The following is a 9,156-nucleotide window of genomic DNA, read 5'->3' on the forward strand; positions in this document are numbered from 1 at the left end:
TGGGAACGAGGAGAACTGTTAACAGCCTATGGGGCTGGTGTGAGGAGGAGACCGCGGTATCTGCCACAACCCTTTATTCCATGACCACCACATACCCGCCACCTCCTGTGGAGGTCTCCCCCAGGAACCGGTTACAATGAATGTTCAGTTCCTACATCATGGTTCCATTTTTTTCTAGTTCTTGACATTGTGACTTTTTAATCCTGTTCTAGAACTTAGTTTGCTTCCCGGTCTCCAATCTGATTCTCTCATTAACCTTCAAAACTTCAACAGATAATTCTTTTAGTACCTTCTGTATAACCCTGGTAAGCAGTGAGGATTCAAAGTGAATCTGAGACCCAATCCCTATCTCTCAAAGGGCTTCCAGCATTGCGTGGATGCTCTTACTACTGTGCTAAATACTTCACTTAAACAATCTAACTTAATTTTCACAGTCGTAACTGTGAGGTTGTCCCTACTTTCTCACTGAAGGAGCTGAGCTCAAAGAGTCAAGTGATCCCCCCTCCCCCCACAGCTAATTAGTGGCCCAGGCAGGATTTAATCCCAAGCCTGATTGCTTCAAGTCTGTCTTAAAGTGGACTATAATAGACTGTCTTCTCATTGCTGTTTCTCCAGTGTTCAGGACAGTGCCTAGGCATGTGTCACACAATCAGCATTTGTGGAAAGAAGGAAAAATGTTGTTTTGAGTCATCGTTTGGGTTCCACCCTTCAACACAGAGCCCCATCAAGCTCAGCCATGAAATCCCTCAGCACCTCTTGGGCATCACAGTCTTCCTGACCCACAGACCTTCCCTCCAAAACCCCCATCTGGGGCCTCCCTGATTTACCTCTGCCTCTCAGGGACAGACAGCCAGACCAAGAATTCCCTTTCCATCTTGTCTGAGTATAATGTATATGGAGTTGATTTAAGACTTATATCAACCAGAAAATGACAAAGAAATACCATCCGGAGTATTTTTTTTTACTTTATAATTTATATTACTTTATAATATATATTACTTTATAATTTATATAGCAGATAATAAAAATGCTGAAGGGATTTAAGTAGATGGATATGGCACAACTCCTACTCTCCTGGTGCTCTAAGGGCTTCCACACATGCCAGCTGCCTCCCACCATGGCTGTGAGGTGAGAACCTGCTGTCCACCCCCTCTCCCAAGCTACTTCCTGATCCTCCTCAGCATAGATCATGAGTCCTTCCCTTTTCTATGCCTCTAAAGGGAAAAAGCACAGTACAGGCCACAAAGAATGATTTCTTGTAGTGTAGACGAGATTTTGATTGTATTGTGATTCTATTGTGACATGTCTTTTTTTCTGTGTACGTAGTGGATAGTGAGAAAAAAAAAAACCCCTGGAGACTAAAATGGGTCGAAACTGTCTAGATAACCGAAATTAGAATCTTCCCCTTTGTTAGGCCTTTCAGAAAGCTTCTCAGGACTGGGAAATATAGGAGACAGATTAGTCCCATCTTATAGACCAGGAAACTGAGACAGAGAGAAAGTGAGTGAGGACCTGAAGTCATACCAATGGTTAATACAGGAGTGAGGCAGGACACAGAGGCTTTGACATACTTTCCTCTTTCCACTACACCAAATACTGTCTCCTGAGTTGCATTTTGATCCTTTTTATTATAAGAAGACTCCAAATGAAATATATCTATATGTTTTCATAGCCCGTGTTTGCTTGCTTGTTTTTTGTTTTTATTTTTGCCACTCCCAAAGTGTTCCATTTTCTTATGACAATTACAATGTATGTTAAGATTGCAGAGTTGGAGAGGTTACGGGTAAAACCTTGAACCTGAGAGTCAGGAAAATCTGTCTGTACGTGGGCAAGTTAATTAACCTGTTTCATGCCCTATAGATAGAAATTACTAACCCCTCCCTCACTGGCACATGTCATGAGGAATTAAATGAGATGATGTACGTAAAGCACTTGACAGAGGGCTTGCCACACAGCGAGCACCCAGTAAATGTTAGTTGTTTTAACTGTTACTAAACCTATTACTATATAGACCTCTCTTTAGTGCTTGGTTAGCTTGGTTTGAAATGAGCCCACTCATGCGGCTTCCCGAGAAGCCCATCTTGTTTGGTGAACCAGCAAGGCTAGTCCTTGGAAGGCCCAGTTCAATGTAGTTTTTGTTTGGCTTTTTTTTTTTTTTTTAAGAGTTCAGGTTTTATTGGGCTTTAGGAAGATACTGAGAAGGGTTGTTTTTTGTTTTTGTTTTTTTAAGTTTATTTATTTATTTTGAGAAAGAGAGATGCACAGGCTGGGAAGTAGCAGAGAAAGATGGAGAGAGAGAGATTCTCAAGCAGGCTCTGTGCCATTGGCACAGAGCCTGATGCGGGGCTCAGTCTCACCAACTGAGATCATGACCTGAGCCAAGATCAAGAGGTGGATGCTTAACCTACTGTGCTACCTAGGCGCCCCTGGGAATTTTTTCTTGACCTATTTTCTGGCTATAGCTTCTAGCTTCAGGATTGCAGCCACATCGTTTTAGTCTTTACATTACCAGACGTGACTTTCAAAACTGAGATTTTAGCTGATTGCCTGAAGACAATATTAGGTCATGTTCTTATGATTTCCTGATAATTCTAATCTGAAATGCCCATGCCTCAGGGTCCAGAGAAATTAAGTCAGATAGAAGAAGTCCAAGTTCAAGAATTCATGTCCCTTTTGAAAGACAGTTCTTGCTTCTTTTAGTGTCTACAGCAAAAAATTGCATCTTGGGCATTGAATTGTCTAAGACATGTTGCAAAAAAAAGGGTTAACATACATGAATAACATTAAATTCAAAACCATTTACATCTGTAGGACTTTGTCAAGAAGGAATTCTCCAGAAAGGGACTTGTTCCTGTGTGTCTTTTGAGAAAATTTAATTTCAAAAGATAAGATATTGATGCCAATTGACATCGGTTTTTCTTTGATGCAAAATGATAAACATGGCCACTTCACTGTTCTCATTTGGGACACATCCCAAGCTTGGCCATCTGTAAACAGATATTTACAAATCTGCTTTGAAATAAAACATTTGCTTTTTTACTCCTGTTTGGCCACATGCCATTCATTTATTTTGATAAACATGTATGGAGCTCCTACTATGCGTTAGCCACTGTTCACCATGCTGGAGATAATGTCAAACACTGTGCTGGAGATAACATTCTTTTCTCCATTCTAGTGTGAGGAGACAGCTGCTAATAAAACAAACAAAATTCATAAACAAGAGAACTATCAGAGAGTGGGGAGAACTGCAGAGAGAATTAGAACCACAGAGAGAGTAACTGGGAGACTGCTTTATATATCAAGGTGTCAGAAAGCATTCTCTGAGAAAGCAAGTGAATAAGAAGAGCCTTCCTGGAAGGGGAAAGAAATCTAGGTGCCGGCTCTCGGATTTGAATGAACTTGGTATTCTCTCCCTGCTCTCTTCTATTCTACCTCATTAAATTGTAAACTCCAAATAGTCAAGGACTGGATGATCCATTACTGTGGTGAGAAAGTGATTCTTTCAATTAAACTATTACCTTCTTCAGTCATATTAACACTTTCTAAAGGGTGAATTAGAATTTTTCAGGAAATCTCTACAGTATCTATTTTGGTGAATGCAACCACTATACCCAGTTGTTCAAATTGAAACCTGGGGTTCGTTCAAGACTTTGGTATTTGGTCAAAATACTTTGTGTGGTAAGTTGGCTCTTTTTAATATAGTTTTTTTTTCTAGCTACAAAAATATAATTAAAAGTGGCCACATTACCTGACTTAGCCAAGATAATTTATCCTTTAACACTAAGTTTAAACTTAGACATCTTTATGTTTAGAGGGTATGCATAAGTTAAGGAAGGCGAGGCTAGGTTATAACAAATAAATTCCACACCACAGTCCTTCCGTGGCTCTCCTCCAAGTGGTAACTCAGGGTTCCACATGCCTTGCATCTTATATTGATGCCATCTGGATTTGCCACAGAAGGGAACGTGAGACCCAGGACAATTGCACAAGGAATTTTATGGCCAGGCCGAAGAGTAACATACACCATTTCTGCTCCTTCCTAATAGGTAGAATCTAGTCACGTGGGCCCAACCAAATAAAGAAGTCTAAGTGTATCTGGGAAATGTAGTTTTCCTGTGTGTTGGGGGAAGAGGTGAATGGCAAGAGATTAGGTAAACTGTAAGCATTGGCTTTGCTAAAGGGAAGTCTCCCTTACTGTACCCAGCTCCTCTCCCCTTACTCTACCTACCTCAGAGTTAGGTTGGGTTAGGCTCCCCTCTTTGAGAGTAGCACAAATTCTGACATGCAGCAGTAGGCACTAAATAAATATCATTGGTTGGATGTTAGGAGTGGTGGATAGATTGTAACCTAAGGTCTTACAGCTAGTAAAAGAGTGAACTACAATAAATATTTGTGGAGTTTATTAGCTAATTAATAGGAAATTAATTCACATTTTGCCCTAGAATTATAACAAGAAACCAAAACCACACTGTTCAAAAATAGACTAGAATTTCCCTAGGAAATTCTTTTTATTATTTCATATTATTTCAACATACAGCCTTGCTAGCCAAAGTCACTCCATCTCTCCTCCCCTCTGAATTACTCTGGCAATCACTCTGCAGTTATTTCAAAATTGGGAAATTATTCTGAAGACAGATGGCCTGTCGATGGCATTGACTTTGACCCCCCCCCCCTTGCCATCACTCCTAGTGTTACCATAAACCTGTTTTTAAGGCCCTGAAGTTGGCAGCTCTTGAAATGAAATGGGAAAACCTGAGTTTGTGGGCCAGCTTGGTCTCCAGCCCAGTTTCCCAGCCAAAGAGAGTGAACAATCCTACATTTGTGGCACCCTGAGCCTGCAGTGACCTTCCGGGCCAGCCAGGATGCCGGAGGGAACACACATTCTCTGAAATGACAGTAGAGGAAGAACCAACCCATTGCCCAAGGACTGATAAATGGGCCCCTCTTTTCCCCTGGGACAGCCTCAGCAAGGCTCCCCATGCAGGGCTTAACTCTTTCCTATCTTGAGCTGTATATATAGAATCTCATCTATCCTGTCTCTTAACTGAAAATAAATCAGCCTGGAAAGAGACAATAATTAGTCCTCAGTGCTAACAACTGTTACTTGAGTGATTGATTAATGCATTTCTCCACCTTTGTTCCAGAGGGCAAGGACAATGTCTGCTTCATCATTTTATTTTCTAGTACATAGCACAGTGCATGGAGAAGAACAGATACTATGAGGGCGCCTCCATGGCTCAGTCAGTGGAGAATTGACTCTTGATTTTGGCTCAGGTCATGATCTCACAGTTTGTGGGTTCAAACCCTGTACCAGCCTCTGCATTGACAGTGCAGGCCTGTTTGGGATTCTCTGTTTCCCTCTCTCTCTCTGCCCCTCCCCGCCATCTCTCAAAAACAAATAAACATTAAAAAAAGAATAGATACTATGGGAATATTTATTAAATGCAGAATGACTAGTGGCAAACCTGTCTTAATGCTTATGCTCTCATTTTCCTTTGTTTTAGCACCATCTTCCCCAGAGTGATTATTTTCCCTTCTCATTTTTTTTATTAAAAATTTTTTTAATGTTTATTTATTTTTGAGAGATTGGGAGAGAGACAGAGAGCTAGCAGGGAAGGGGCAGAGAGAGAAGGAGACGCAGAATCCAAAGCAGGCTCCAGGCTCCAAGCTGTCAGCATAGACCCCAAAGCAGGGCTTGAACCCTCAGACTGTGAGATCGGGACCTGAGCCAAAGTTGGATGCTCAACCAACTAAGTCACCCAGGCACCCCTTTCCTTCCCATTATAAACACAAAGTATCTATCAAGTGGCTTCTACTTTTTTTATTTGACTCAGTGAGCCTCAGAACCATCAAGACAGAAGCCTGGGGTCAGCCCCTTCACCAACTTTCAATTTGGGGCTGGTGGTGAAAACTTCTTTGCTTTCAAATCGTTCATGTGTACACATACTCTGGAGGTGACAACCCATAGGACCACTCACAAACCTGGGGGCAAATACTATCATGTTTAGTTTAGTTTTTTTTTTTTTTTTTTTTTTTTTTTTTTTTACACAGAACAAGAGACTTAAATTCCTGTGGTTTAGCAGATTGTGGGATTTACAGAAAGTCCAGCCATCTCTGTCTTGGGGCTGTCTCCCACCCCGTGACTCGTCCAGAATCTCAAAGACTCACATAATCCGTAAAGAGAGGTCAGCCTGACTTCTACACCCCAGTAGCAGACTTGTTGCTGACCACTGACTGCCATGTGGCTGTGGATGGTGCCCGATAGAGCCTTCAGATGACGGTGGTCTAGGGCTCTGCACAGACTGCTAAAGAGTATGGGGAAAATGATCCTCTACCTTGTCTTCAGCTCAGCACACGTTCCCCGAATTGCAGCTTTTCCTGCTCACTTTCAGTCCTTTATGTGACCTTTCCTCAAAGATCCAGTCACCCAAATGGGCTGCATCAGATTCTACCAGGCTGTCCAGCCCTGTAGACCCCAAACTTCTGTCTATGTTCCATCCCTAGGGATCACACTACTGCAGGCCCGGCAACTTTTCCTTTTCAACCCTTGAAACACAAAAGGTCCTCGTCACTCCTCATTTCCAGAAGATAGGGCTACCCAACACTTCTTAAGATTGGTTACCCTGATGGTCTCTATGGGGCCTTATTGCCGGCAGGAGGAGGGAGCTAATGCAGTTCCTCAGGACATTTCACCCTCCCAGGCTTTATAGTACCTTTCTCGGTAGGAAGAGAAGCAAGAAGAGGAGATGAAGAAAGAGAAGAGTGAGGACAGAAGCTAAATATCCTCATGTCGTGCCACCACACAGCTCTTCACACACCGAATGCAAGGCAAATTCCCTGCTTTCCCTGAGCAGAAGGCAGACTTCCTTCTCTAAGTTGTACACATCCCAAAATACAGTGCTTCACAATCAGAATCTTCACAATCAGAAAGAAAAGTGAGAGATCGTCCTGTTGAGTTGTCTGGCTTCAAGGTGCTGAACCTGGCTAGACGTTATAGTAGAATAACTGAAATGTTAATGCAAAATAATATTTCAGGTGATGGAGGAGATAGGCTCCTGGGGCGGAATAACGGTGCGCTTGGGGCTTGGGGGTCAAATTTTTCCTTTCTGGAATAAGAGTCGGTTTTACTTTGTTGTTGTGAAAACAGTGTTGGGGGACAGTTCCACAGACACTGCAGCGTGCCCGGGGTTCCTGGGTCTGACTCGGGGCTCCTTTTAGGGCCTCCGGCAGGCACATCCTCCAGGTCCTATCGCCATCTTAAAGATATTACCTGGCACCTAATCAGTGCTGTCAGCTTCTGGCTGTGGCAGGGGAGGAACAAGAACTGACTCAGAGGTGTAATCCAAAGCACTGACCGTCAGTTGTCATCAAACCACGGGGACGTGGGAGAAGTTGTCACAAGTGGTTGATTCTTGAGACAAAACTTTAAGGCCAATGGAAATATCCCAAAACTTACCTCACTCTCTGAGGCTGCTGTGAGAAACAAATGAACCAAGAAATCAAGCACAGAAGCCTCCAGGTGTCACAGAAACGGGCCCCTGTTTGTGCCTCCCACCCCAAGACATCAGAGCATGTGACACCTGTGAGTGAGAGGGAATGAGTTTCAGGGATTAAGAGCCTGTGAGTTAAACCAACCTGCGCGTCTCCTGGAATGTGCCCCGTCACTAAATCGTGATGGTAGGTTTTTTTTTTTTTTTTCCTTGTATGATTTGCTTCTCTAACAATCACTTCAGAGGTTAAACAGTAACTACTACCCGTTTCCTCTTTTAGTCCTGCCTTTCAACAGGCAAAAAGCAGGAGCTGCTGGCCTCCCTGAGGATTCACAGAGGGGAGTTTGACTGTGAGGGGGTTGTCGCTGGTCTCCTTGAGTTGACTGAATGTGATTCGATTCCATTCCATTCCAAGCAGGCAGTGAGCATGGTGGGATGTGTCATCGAGCAGCGCCACTGCTATGGAGACTAGTAACTACGACATGGAGCAGAGGAGGGAGCGATGATACCTTTTGCCCCAGGGTGAGTCAGGGAAGGCTGGTGAGAAGGTGATGTTTTTGCTGGGTCTTGAAGGATGAACTGGCCTTGTAGGCAACAGAAAAAAGGGCCAGTAAGCTGAGGGAAAGCATTAATGGAGGTATAGTCACCTCAAAGTATATGGGGTATGTGCATCAGGTAGGGGGTGGGGTGAGTGGTAGAACAGTGATATTCAAAAGTGGGGTTCCTGGATGTGAAGGAGCTTGATCTTTGCTCAGGACTTAGGCTTCAGGCAGAAGCTCACTTGTCTAGGCCAAAACCTGGTTGCCCTCCAGGGAATGCCCTAGGTGCCCAGCTCTCACAGGAGCCTGGCTCAGGACTGAAGCTGTTTCCTGGAGACCTGGAGGCTGGTGCCAGAAATTCCCAGCATTCCGCCAACTCCTCAGAGGCCTTCTGGAAACATGCATATACCTGCTCCCTGAAGGGAGTAACACATTAATGATTTGACCCTGCCCCCTTGCACTCAAAGTCTCCAACAGCTCACAATTCTGGAGCTCAAAGGCAGGCTCTGGAGCTAGGGTGCCTGGGTTCAAAGCCCAGCTCTGCCACTTGCAGTTGTGGAGCCTGGGGCAAGCTACCTAACCAGTGAAGCATCAGTATGTGAGGCACAGACTCCAGCGGCCGCAGGTAGCGAACATGGGCACAGCTGCTTTTCTTTGCTCACCACACCACTTCAGGCAGACTGCTCTAGAACAGTGTTGACCAACAGAAAAACAATGTGAGCCACATATATGATTTTAAAAAGCTGATTTCAAAAAAGTGGGAAGAGTTGACATTAATAACATTTATTAACCAAATATATCCAAAATATTGTCATTTTTAACGTGTAGTTAATATAAAAATTATTAGATATTTTACACCTTTTTTGGCATCTAAGTCTTTAAAATCTGGTGTATATTTTATGTTTACGGTACATCTCAATGTGGACTAGCCACAATTCAAGTGACCACATGTGGCTCAATAGTCCATGTGGCTAGTTGCTACCATATTGGAGAGCCCAGCTGTCCCTACAATTGGACCAAAATAAGAACAATAGCTACTATTTCTTTTTTCTCCCTTTCCTTCCTTTCCTTCCTCTCCTTCTTCCTTCCTTCCTTCCTTCCTTCCTTCCTTCCTTCCTTCCTTCCTT

This window comes from Herpailurus yagouaroundi, unplaced genomic scaffold (genome assembly GCF_014898765.1).
Source record: "Herpailurus yagouaroundi ecotype Mexico unplaced genomic scaffold, PumYag 77, whole genome shotgun sequence".
Classification (NCBI taxonomy): Eukaryota; Metazoa; Chordata; class Mammalia; order Carnivora; family Felidae; genus Herpailurus; species Herpailurus yagouaroundi.